The sequence below is a fragment of the Solanum dulcamara genome, chromosome 4, assembly GCF_947179165.1.
Source record: "Solanum dulcamara chromosome 4, daSolDulc1.2, whole genome shotgun sequence".
Taxonomy (NCBI): Eukaryota; Viridiplantae; Streptophyta; class Magnoliopsida; order Solanales; family Solanaceae; genus Solanum; species Solanum dulcamara.
In genome coordinates, this window is record NC_077240.1 from 38,733,573 (window position 1) to 38,746,953 (window position 13,381).

A 13,381-nucleotide genomic window follows, 5' to 3' on the forward strand; every position below is an offset into this window, starting at 1 on the left:
TTAAGAGTTTGGAGAACAATTCTGAGATGGTTGGTATGATCTTCCTCACTCCTCGAATAGATCAGAATGTCATCGATATACATAATAACAAACATATCTAGATACTTCTTGAACACTATATTTATTATGTCCATAAATATTGTAGGAGCGTTAGTCAAATCGAAGGACATAACTAGAAACTCATAGTGACCATACCTGGTTCTAAAGGTAGTGTTTGGAATGTCGTATTCTCTTACTTTCAACTGATAATAGCTTAATCTGAGGTCTATCTTAGAGAAAACAATGACACACTAAAGTTGGTCAAAAATGTCATTGATTCTTGGAAGAGGGTACTTATTCTTTATAGTCACCTTGTTCAGCTAACGATAGTCAATGCACATCCTTAAAGACCCATCTTTCTTTAGAACGAATTGGATAGGAACGCCCTAAGGTGAGATATTCTTCCTAATGAATCTATTATCTAAGAGGTCTTTCAACTACTCTTTTAGTTCCTTTAAATTCCATTGGAGCTATTTTATATAGAAGAATAGAAATAGGTTGGGTATCGAGAAGAACATCTATTCTGAAATCTATCTCCCTATCGGGAGGGACTCTAGGCAAATCCTCAGGAAAGACTTTTGGAAACCCATTTACTACTAGAACTGAATGAAGGGTCTACACATTATCATCTCCAACTCAGACAATATGGTAGATATACCCCTTAGAGACTAACTTTCTAGCCTTCAGGTATGAGATGAAATGACCTTTAGGAACTACTAGACTACCATTCCACTCTATAACTGGATCATTACGAAATCGAAACTTGACAACTCGGGTTTTACAGTCGACTGAGGCATATTAGGCATGAAGCTAGTCCATACCTAGAATAATATCAACATCTACTATGTCTAACTTAACTAAGTCTATGGTGGTGTCTTTATGGTAGATGGAAATTGTTCAATTTCTATAGACTTTTTTTTTAGCTAGAACGGACTTACAAATAAGAGTAGAAACACTAAAAGGTGCTAAAAGATGTTTGGGATAAATCCCAAACTACACAACTATATATGGAGTCACAAAGGACAAAGTGGCACCCAGATCAAGTAAAGCATATACATCAATAGAAAGGATTTTAAGCATATCGGTAATGACAACTGGCGAGTTCTCTTGATCCTAGCGACTAGCCATAGCGTATAGGCAATTTTACCCCTACCCGTTCCTATAGTCGCTCCTCTCTGAGCAGTCCTGTCTGCTGGAGTTGCTGAAGATGATTAGGCTCTATTGCCTCCATTCCCTTATATGTTCTTTGGACAATCTCGGATAAAGTTAACCATCTAACCACACTTTAAGCAACCATTTAAGCCATCTCGATACTCTTGGGTGGTTCCTGTAACATTTAGCATATGCAAGGACCCAATTAGAACCTTGGGCCATACTACCTTGTGACTGAGTACCTTGAGATTTGAAATTCTAAGAACCTTGATTCCAGCGGTCATTCTATTTTCTTGGTGTAGGTGCACTAGCTGATGAAGGAACAAGTTTAGATGAATTTTGCTGGAAAGACGACTACTTCCCATTTCTAGTGTTCTGTTGGCTAGAATCTTGATTAACTATCTTATCTCTTGTTTCGAAACTCTTATTTGTCCCTCAGCTTATCTTCCTCAACCTGCTGCACATGAATCATAAGTCTGGCTATGTCCATGTCCTTTATCAACATAGTTGCCTTACCTTCCTTGTTAGATAAGCGGATAGCCTGGACATGAATAAGCTCATCCTGCTCCTCATGTCTACCACTATCTCTGAAGCATAATGGGATAACTAGGTGAACTTGAGGTTGTACATCTGCTGTCATGACCCAATCCTAGGGCCTAGATGTGATATGGAAAATAAGGACCCGAAAATACCTCAAACAAGTTTATTAACATTCTTTTAACCTTTCATAGGTACTGATAATAAATAAATAAGAAGAAATTATAATAGTAAATCTTCAACTTACATATGTCCAATAATACCTCTAACTTTTAGATTTAACAGGGCTAAGACAAGTCACTAGCTCACCCTCAATCATAATAGAAAGAAATGGCATAGTAAGTATCTAAAGATCTTAACATATGATAAGTTAGAAAGATAAAATGAGTATTGTTCCTCGAATATGGGAACTCACCAAAAGTAGCTTTTAAACGAAATCTCAACTAGCCATGTAGAGGAGAATGAGGAGGAGCACCGATCCCTACATGGTGATATCATATAGGCAAAAAAGTATGCGTTAGTACTTTAAATGTACTAAGTATGTAAGCATGCATGAACATTAAGGAAACATTAAAACATTTATGTAATATGAAACATAATACAATGCATGCATAATCAATCATATAGATATCCTTTAAAACATTAATTTTATGAGAAAATGACCATAACTGACATTTAAGACCATGCAAGCTATTACATGGAATCCAACATAACCCCCTACGTTAGCTGGAGAGACTACTTGCCGGGTAAAACTCTGTCAACTTAGTTAATGAGATAAGGGGTTGCTACTAGAATTCCTTTAACTTTAAGGGCTTTCATGGATCCATTAGCTTAAGCCTACAAGGGCTCCTATGTTGACACATAGTTAATGAGATAAGGGGTTGCTACTAGAATTCCTTTACCAAATCTCACCTCAATGACCCATTCGGCGCTAAGTCAATCCCATAAAATAGTTTAATACTTCAAAATAGTCATAACATATAGTGTGAGAATTCAAAATATCATATTTGGTAGAATAGCTCATTAAAACCTTTGATAATTCAAATATGCAAAAATTTTCCTTATTTCATAAAGAATCCATCATTCATATCATTTCATCATTCTTTCATTTCATAAGACTCCCTTTTGATCATAGATATTACTTTTATAAATATTCATTTGGAGTCAAAGCTTTCAAGTCAAACTTTATTAAAAACATAGTAAAACTAGGTGGGTTTAAATTACTTCACCTTTCAAACATGTATGTAAACGAAATTATGCATAAATAATTTGAAATTTATTAATTAAAAATTATGCTTTAAATAATCCACCATGAATTTCAAGAACCTTTAAAGAGATAAATAGAGAAATTACTTGCAAATCATCAATTCATACATATGAAATCATGTTGCATCAAAATAGACCAATAATCATTAGTTTAACTATGATTCATGCTATTTAGTAAAAATAAGAATTACCCATAAGAAAATATTAGTTGAAATCAAGAGATTTAATTGAAAGAGTTTTGGACAACATGGGTGGAAGAACCCATGGATAAAAATCCACACAACTTAGAGTAAAGCTTGAAAAGAATTGGGTAAATAAACATAATTTATCATATAATCAAAATTATTTAGGCATGAGAGTGGAAGGAATACTCTCATTGAAGCCTTACATACACTAATATAAGATAGGTAATTAAACTTCAAATACTTAATAATCTATGCATTTGGAATCATGATATGAAAATCCATAAAATTTTATACTTGAATTAAATAGAAGACTTTGATAATTCATTTGGGCTTCATAGATGAAAGGATCCATGAATCAATACCCACATACCTTAGAGTAAAGTTTAAAAGAAATTGGGTAAATAAAGATAATTTATCATATAATTAAAATAATTTAGGCATGAGAGTGGAAGGAATACTCTCATTGAAGCCTTACATACCTGTAATCCGAAAACTTACTCAGAATCGAAGGACTTAATGAACACTCTTGAATCCTAGCCTTTTTTTCCTCGCCGGAGCATTTTATGTACTATTCGGAGTATATGAATCACCGGAATAGTATTTCTACACTACTAAGAACTAAAACAATATTTTGAGAATGAATAAAGAAGTGTATAAAGAGAAGAGTTTCTTGAGAAAGCATAATGAATAAAATGATGAAATAAGGTGGGTATTTATAGGTGTGAAGGAGGGACCTAATAATAATTAAAATAATTACAAAGAAAAATCTGAAAATTTAATGAAAGATTGTGATGTCATGGGTGATGTCAAATGGAGGACTATTGATGTCATGGGTAATTTCAAATGGATCTAGATCTTTTCATGGTTGGTGAGATGAACCTTTTTTTAACGGAATACCCTTTTTCGGAGCTACGTTTGAATAAGATAATTTTCTCATTAGGATTTGGTCTCTTCATATGAATTGTTTTTCTAGAAGTCTACGTTCATTTTGTTTAAGAATCAACTAATTTGGAGTATTATGAAGTGAGATATGAATTTCCTTCTACAAATACTCAATTTCTTCACAACACCATGTCTTGCAAATATTAATTTATTTGACCTATTTATCCTTTGAATCTTAAGATATAGTCTTCATGAAAGTTTTAGGTTATGATGTTGAGGTTATTTAGAAATTTTAATTACCTAATTTGGACTAATTTATGAAAAGTTATGCCCAAAATACAGAAACTGTATCATTTTCGTCGAAAATTGAAACACCATATACAACGTTTTTAGGGGGTGTTACACCTGCACTCTCATAGCCTCTTGATTCAGATTTAAGAATTCTCTCACTTTAGCTTTCCTTAGTTCTTGGGGTAAAGAAATGGCCCAAGAAGGCCTCTTCGAACACATCCCAACCTAAGAGTCGTGCATCCTCTCCTCTTTCCTTTATCCATTGGTCAAACCATCCTCTTGCAACACACTTAAGCTGGTATGCAGCCAACTCAACATGCTCTGGATCAATGATATAAATAACTTAAAACACCTTCTATAGCTCATACATAAAGTTCTTTGGATGTACAGACCCAGTAAACTTTAGTAGGTTCATTCTTAGGAACTCGCGAACTCTGAAAGTTTCTAGAGTATAATATTGGCATGATCTCTATCGGTCAACCTATGTTGTTATATCCTGGGCTAACACCTGAATGGAATTTGGAATTCAGCATTAGTAAATTCAGCCTGAAGTGGCTTTTCAATAGGCTTTGTTGGACCCCTTGGTCCTTCGGGAACTTGGGGCTCTTGATGGTCTCTGTGCTGCTTGGTAGGACGTCTGACTACTCTTCTTAGAGACATGATATGTAATACGTCAATGCAAAAATTTCAAAGCAGATTTAATAGATTTAAACTTTATAGCACGAACTGGAGTATGAAAGAAGTGAAATAATTTCTAAAAGTCTTGTAGCTCTCTATTATAGATGTGACGCGCTTTATATCGATAAAAAAGACTACTAGATTTGGTTTCATAGACACCCCTGGACTCTTGAACTCTGTGCTATGATATCAAATTTATCATACCTCAACTCTATTCTCTAGGCATGACCGACACTTAGAAACCATTGTTGGTTCTTAAGTGAACCCTTAGCTTGGAAGACTCACTAAGCGGAAGACTTACTTAGAATAATACAACTCAGATGGACACAACAAGTATAATAACTCAGCTTCTCAAAATAATATCTCAATGCCTTAATCATTTAAATAATGAAAACATAACTCAAAGTCAAATCACAACCCAATGAATGAAATCGAATAACTCAAAGTCTGTCTAACAAGTCTATGAAACCTCTAACTCTAACTTTAAAATGGGTATTAGGACAGACCCATAGCTACCTCAGAATATAATGTTAAAACTGAAATAAAATATGAAAATATGGACTCTAGAACACCTCTGAATACAAAGAGGTCTCACCACAAGTTGGACGGGAAATGATCTCAATGGTACGCCAGTTGATGATCTCTAACACATGTGTTTGCATCATAAAATGATGCAGGTTAAATGACACCCATACATTGAATCTATGAGTATGTAATATAGATGAAGCAAAATAACTGAAAGAAAAGACTGCAATGGATAGAATGTATTCAACTAGACGTAAAAAGATAAAAAATAAGATCACTTACCTTTACAAAATACTTACTCATCTCTGAACTCAACAATATAAAGTAATATTATAAAAATATTCTTTAACTCTATTTGGGATATTCTCTAACCAAAAACTATCATTATGAGATACGTGATGATACAACATCTCGCCCACGCTGCCAGAACCGTCCTATACCTTACCAAGGTATAAGACCTCTCAACTATTGGATCCACTAAGTACTATAAGGAAGTCATCTAAAAAGTATGAATCATTTACCTATGTTGGCAACATAGTTTATGAGAACTATGAGTTGTTTGAACTCATCCCCATATCGGTGTTGAATACTACTCTCAATGAATATATACTCATGCTCAACTCAATTTTTAAAAATACTATCTTTTCTGGATTTGAGGTAGTTACTCAAACTAGTCTCTTAAAAGAGGAAATTCAATGTTTCTCTTTAAAATATAATCTTTGGGAAATACTTAGTTCCCTATACTCTTCTCTTAACTCTTCTTTAAAACACTTCTTTGAAACTGTTCTAAAACTCTTTTCAGAAATCAATTCAAGCAATTATATGGTTAAAAAGATCTCCTTTCAAATACTAAAAAAGATCAACTGAAGGAGTAGGGTTCATACTGAAATATAGAAATGAACATTATCACAACAATACTCAATTATATGGATACAATAACCTAAGAATTGGATTAAAATTCAACAATAGGCTTAACTCAAAATCAAGGAATGAAACCCTAGATTACTATTTTCTGAAATTTTGATATATGTAGGGCATGTGGACAAACTTGTCCAATACTATGAAAGCCTTACATACCTGGAATGAAGATTAACTTTGCGAAAATTAAAGATTTGGCTTGGAATTCTCGAACGCTAGCTCTTCTCCTTTTCTCCAATACGTGCTCTCAAAATTTTCTAAGTGTTAATGAGAGAAAATACACATTGGATACTCATAAGGGGTTAAATTTAGTCCCAAAATATCTTGGGTTAAGTTTGGAAAGGTGAGAAAAAGACCGGAATACTCCTCATTAAAATAGATTGGGCCATTTATAGGCCCTTTCCTATGGGTCGTAGGAACTCCTACGGACTGTAGGGTCCTCATCGTAGGTCTTGGGTTCAATATTGGACTTATTGGAAATTGAGGCAAATGGGTCTACGACTAACTCCTATGGGTCATAGACTGTTGCTCGAGCCATCCTACTAACTCATAAGAGTTAGGAAACTCCTCTGAAGGTGGAGTCTATAGAATTCCTCTTGCATCTCTTACACCCTTCTACGGGTCTTTGATATTGGTCGTAGGAATATTCCTAGGCCACTGAATTTTTGCTAAATGTCAAGGGGTTCTACGACCACCTCCTACGGGTCGTAGAACTATTAACGGATCGTCATGGCAAGTCGTAGGTTCAGTTCTGAGGGCTCTACAGAGGGTAGGATCTACAGGCCATTTCCTATGGCTCACAGGCCCACCTATGGATCATCAATTGGGCTTGTAGAAAGAGACTCAAGCTCCTAAAATTTTGCTAAGTATCCACGGGTCCTACGAACCCCACCTTACAGCTCGTATGACCTTCTACGGGCAATAGAGTGGCTCGTAGCCTATTAAAGATCTATCCTTCTCTCCTTTTCCTCATGTTTTCTCTTAGTTATTGAACTTAGACTAGGCTATAATATTATGGAGTGGTATAGGCAATCCTTTTCCTTGTGCCCAAACTTATCACAAACAAAGCAGCCTCGAGGACCTAAACCCTGTGGAGGATAACCAGAAGTGTCAGCATATTCTCCCGAACCCAAAAAACCACCATGACTAGTCTAACCAACCCTAGATTCACCCACACTATTTGTATCCTGAATCTCCTCATGCACTGGCCTGCCCTGATATCCCTGAGTGCTTGGACCCAAATACTTACTATTTCTAGATAAATGGCCATTAAACTGACCTTGACGATGAAACCTCTTAGCACCAGTGCATCTAGCATGTTGGATACTCTCGATCATTCTGGCATGGTCCATAATACTCTAAAATGAGCCACCTGATAACACAAAAGAGGTTGTGTCCTCCTAAAGATAACCGATGAATCCCTTCACTAAATTATGAATCCGCTCAAACTCTGTAGGAATACTATATAGCATAACAAGACAACTCATGAAAATGAGACGTACTCAGATACTGGTAATGAACCCTAGTCCAATTTGTCAAACTCATCTCTGTGCTGATCAGAGAGATTGTAGGGCACGAACCTCTCTAGTAACACCTTAGTAAATTGCTCCCAACTCATCATAGGAGGACTGATAGGTCTGCGAGAAAGAACCAATCTCCACCACTCCTTGGAAGCTCATGCAAATGGGTATGAAGTGTAAGCCACTCTATATGCCTCTAAAATGCCCAGGTTAAACAACTTGTCCAGACACTCAATCAAGAAATCATAAGCCTTCTCCCTGTCGTACCATCGAACCTGGGAGGTGCGAATCTAACAAACCTCTCAAAACTCTTCTACTCAAACACTGATATGGCTGCACTGGCAAAAATTGGTAGTGCTAAAATCTCAGAGGTGCAATAAAGGGAACTGAAGAAGAATGGAGAGTCTGAAATCCTACACTAGGCCCTAAACTGGTGGTGTAGCACCAATTGTAATAGCAGAGCATGAAGTACCAACAAGAACACTAGGAGTTGGGGCAGCATCCAATCTAGCCAATAACCGGACAATCAATTCCTAAAGCATAGGGGTGCTACCGATAACCGTAGGAGGCTGGGATGGTCTCTGTTGCTCAAAATCACCCTCATGCTCTTATATAGGCTCATGTGATGCATCTCTAGCTCGTCCTCAACTAGGTGTAGATCTTCTCTCTCGACCACACCCTCTAATTCTGCTACTTCCCCTGCCTCACCCACGGACTAGGGCTCAGGCAGTAGATACGATCTCACATCCCATGTCTCAGGCTCTAGTCCTACAATCTGTGTAGAAGGAATAAATTAGATGTATGCAACATTTGATATGAATAAATCGCACAAAAGAAATTAATGGAATAAATTTCTCCAATTAAGTATATTATAGCCTCTCAAAGCTAAGTATGGACATCTATGTACCGATCTGTGAGACTCTACTAGACACCCTACTCTTTAACTTATGAGACTGGTGAATGTAGCGCTCTTGATACTAATTTATCACCACCCAAAAGCCGATGTCATGATTACATACATCTCAAAACCTAACTTGATGTTAAACCGAACAATAATTCACATACGAGACTCCTAAAAGGAAGTCAGGCCACAAACGAAAGGAAAGAAAATACAATAAAGAATTTTTCAAAACTTGGTGTTATAAGTATAAGGAGTATCTAATAAAATTTAAGTATGAAGTACATCATTAGTCTCCAAATAGTAATAAAGACTGAAATAGAAGATGGAACAAATGGTGATCCGAAGCATAGGATCTCACCATCACTCTGAAATAAGCCTGTCCGCTAGAGATGATTAAGCGCCACGAGGAGTACTCTAACATGTACTGAGTAGGTTTGACCGACTGAATATAAGGAATTAATCAAACTTAAGAAATAAACTAAGGAAATCTCTTCCTAAAGAGTCCCACTTCGACATTGATTCCCCCAATTTATAAGAAATGACATGAGTAAAGTAAACACATAAGATCAAAATAGTATCACATATCAACACATAAGTCAAATAACTAAAATATCAATGTAATGCAATGAGATAATGCATTGATGTGGTGGTACGGTGGAATCAAGGTTGTCACACAATCTGTCGTATACACCTTATCGAGCTAAGGATTCCAAACAACGACTCATGAGGGACTCGCAGTCCATATAAAAAAATAACAATCTCAATATCTCATCAACATGCAACCTAGCTCGTGGTCAAAGATCTAAAAAGATGTCTCATTTTGTTTCTCAAAAAGAGTCTCCATATCTCTCAATCTCTCAAAAACATGATATGATGAGTGAGGATGCGTTCATTACAACCCATATAACATGAAGACATTAATAAACTCAACATGTATCAAAGGTCTAAAAATTCTCAAAACTCAACTATTTTATGATATATACCCTCATAAGAAAAAATAGTGGAAAAGAGTTCGTTTGATGTAAGTGAGCACCCTTTAGGAAGCATTTCATTTTTCAAAGTATGATAATATCCGAACTCAGGACCCCACTCAGGCATTACAAGTCATTTTAGTGTTATAAGCCTCTCTCACAAGCATCTCATGAATCACATGCTCTCAAAACAACTATAATACAATTAAGTCCCCCACACGGGCTAAACAACACATATAAGCCCCCATATGGAAAACACAATATAATCAAGTCCTCCACACGGGCATCACAATGTAATTCACAACCCAAATTATACGTATGATCCCATCCCAAAGTCTATGACATAAGAATGATCAATTACCCAATTCAATCTACAAAAAGGATAACCAAATCTACCTCAAAGGTTAAAAACTTCACCTGAAAACTTTATTAAAGCATCTTAAACCAAACGATCTCCAAAATAATTCCCGACGATCAAGAATGAAAATAATTTATTAAAAAGAGTTCAACAATACCAATATTAGAAGATTTAAGAACCGAAGTCAAAATCATCCAAAAATCACAACGAACACGAAAAAGGTAAATTGGAATTTTACTTGAAAATCAGGTTTTACACATTAAGGAGAGTTCGTGGTTGAAAAACTCATTAAAATTGGATAGAAATCAAGTTCAAAATCATGAAATTACTAATTTTAAAATTTAGGAGAAAATTCCAAAACCCACATTGAAATCTTGATTTTGAAATGTTTTTGGAAGATGAAATCGTTAGGAAATGATTTAGAAAAGATAAAGACACTTACTACAACGAATTTCCTCAAACAATTGCTTCAAAAATCGCCTCTCCTAAGCTCCATTGTGTAACAATGGTGGAAATGATAATTCTCGACTAAATACTATTCATGCCTAAAACACTCTTCGCAATTGCGGACCACTACCCTTCACTATTACGGAGCACAATAGGAATGTTCTTCGTGAACACGGGCTCATAGCCGCGAACGCAAAGCACTGGCCGAACATACTCCACAAATGCGGGGTCACTAGATGCAATTTCAAGGAACAATAGAGGGAACTCTTCGAGAATGCGGGCCCGACCATCGCAATCACGAAGAAGGAAATGGACCTGCAGTAAAAATTAGATAAAACTCAAAGTCTTCGATCGGTCCCTCGAGGTCCTACAAAAATAAATACGATATGCTACCCCATTAATTCGTCATTTCGAAATTAATAAAATCGTAGGATTTCCAAAAAAGGGTTATTAGGACCAAAATACCCCCACGAACCTCTTATGCCTAAAATTTAACATTTAGCCTAAGTACTCAAAATATATTTTAAGGTCTCGGGGCTCTAACTAAACACTAAACTAGACTAAACTCGATGTTTTAGATGTAATAGAACTGACAGAATTTCCATCCGATGCTCAGATCTCGATAAATGGACCAAAGTCAACCATTCCATAGAAATTTCACTCCAAGGGTAAAATTCACCAAAATTCCACTCGATCACATCGAGAACCGCACCAATATTTCCACGATATAAATAAAGCATACAAATGCTAAGAAGTAGAGCAAAATGGTTATTTCACACGAAAAAGTATTTTTTTAAGAATTGAGATATTACAACTTCTGATTTCCAAAATATCATTTTCACTAGAACCTAACAAAGAATTTGAATTATAACCATTTATTTTTTCTTGAATTCTTAGAGGTTGTCTGGTGCACGAAATAAGGTGGGATATTTTAGGTTTGTTTGATATTAGATTTATATGATGTTTGATTGATGTTATACATTTATCTCTGGATTTATACAGTCAGTTAAACATAGAATCAATCTTTTTTTTTATGAAGCTATATAAAACAATAAGAAGAATAAAGTAGGGAGAAGAGAAAAAAAAAATTCTTGAAGGTTATTCAAGGATTGAGGGATATTCATAGATCAATTATAATGAAGGAAAACCCATGTATTTATAGGGAAAAACTGATTTGGTCCTTCAGTAGGATTCCTAATTTTTCTTGCAAGGAATCTACATAATACACATTCACTATAATACAAATATATTTATAACACTCCCCCTAGAATGTCTATTTGATAGATTATATATTTTTTTAAAACCTAACTAGATAAAATCCAGTGAAAAAAATCCTAGTGAAGGGAAAAAAGTATTTATATCTTAATAATACGCATTTTGATGCTTCATTAAAAATTTTATAAGGAAAACTCAATGGGACAAAATCTTGTAAGGGAAAAAAGTACCTCATGTATTAACTCCACCTAATGAGAACATCAATCCAAAGACTTGAATTTTTGAATTCCAAGCTTGTGCACCATCTTATCGAATGTTGTAGTTGCTAGTGACTTGATGAATAAATAGGCCACATTATCACTCAAACGAATCTGTTTCACGTTGATATCACCATTCTTTTGAAGCTCATATATGTAGAAAAGCTTTGGCAAAATGTGTTTCATTCGATCTCCTTTTATAAATTCTTCCTCCAGGAATAAATAATTCTGCAAGTTTCTCACTTTAATTTCATTAAGCCTTTTGATGACTCTTCAAGAGTTTCAATTCAAGTCATCAACTTGCATAACAATACAAAGGATTGTTGATTGATTTAATTCATATGGGGATTATAAATAAGTTTTTGAAAAACTTGTATATGCTTAATGAATTTTGAACCCATAAGATATTTTCATATCAATTTTGTCAAGTGAGAACATCCAATATTTAAATGCATGACATCTTCTAATGTCTAGATTGCAAGTCAAATAATATTTACGCTTACCAAGATGCATCATTTTCCTGATAAATATTTCTACGCCAACATGCTTTAATAGATCGTAGAATTTGGATCCTCATGATCTTTTTCAATATTGTGCTATATTGTATTAAAGATATCGTCAATAATAAATCATTTTGTATTGGTTCGTAATGTGACATAACTTATTGATATCTCGTCGCTTCATTATTTTCGAGTACCTATCCCTCTCATGAGGTTTTATGAAATGTTATGTCGCACGTTCTTTAAGAGCATGTTGCCTCCTTGTTATGATCATTTTGATAATTTACTCTCCTTTTTCAAGGATCGCTTTATATAGAACCGATTGTTCTATCATGCTTCACGCATGTCGTAGACTTTATCCTTTAGAGATTTTTAATAGGAGAATTTGCAACTCTTGGTTGCTTCTTATCTCGCTCTTATGTTAGAACAACTAACATATATCTCAATCTATTTTAGAGAATTTATATTTATGCATCATGGTATATTCATTAATCATATACCGCATGTCACAATTATTAGATGGAAATTATCTCGTCCCTAACCATAAATCAATTGAGAGAGAAATTGATCATAATTATTTTTTAATCTGATGCATATAAGTACTATTGTATGCAATGTATCATAATTCAAACCAACACATGAAACTTTATTCTCATAAGCAATGATTTAACTATTAATCTGAGGCACTTAATGACAAACAAGTTTGAAAGTTAATTAACATTATCAAGATGAATTGTCT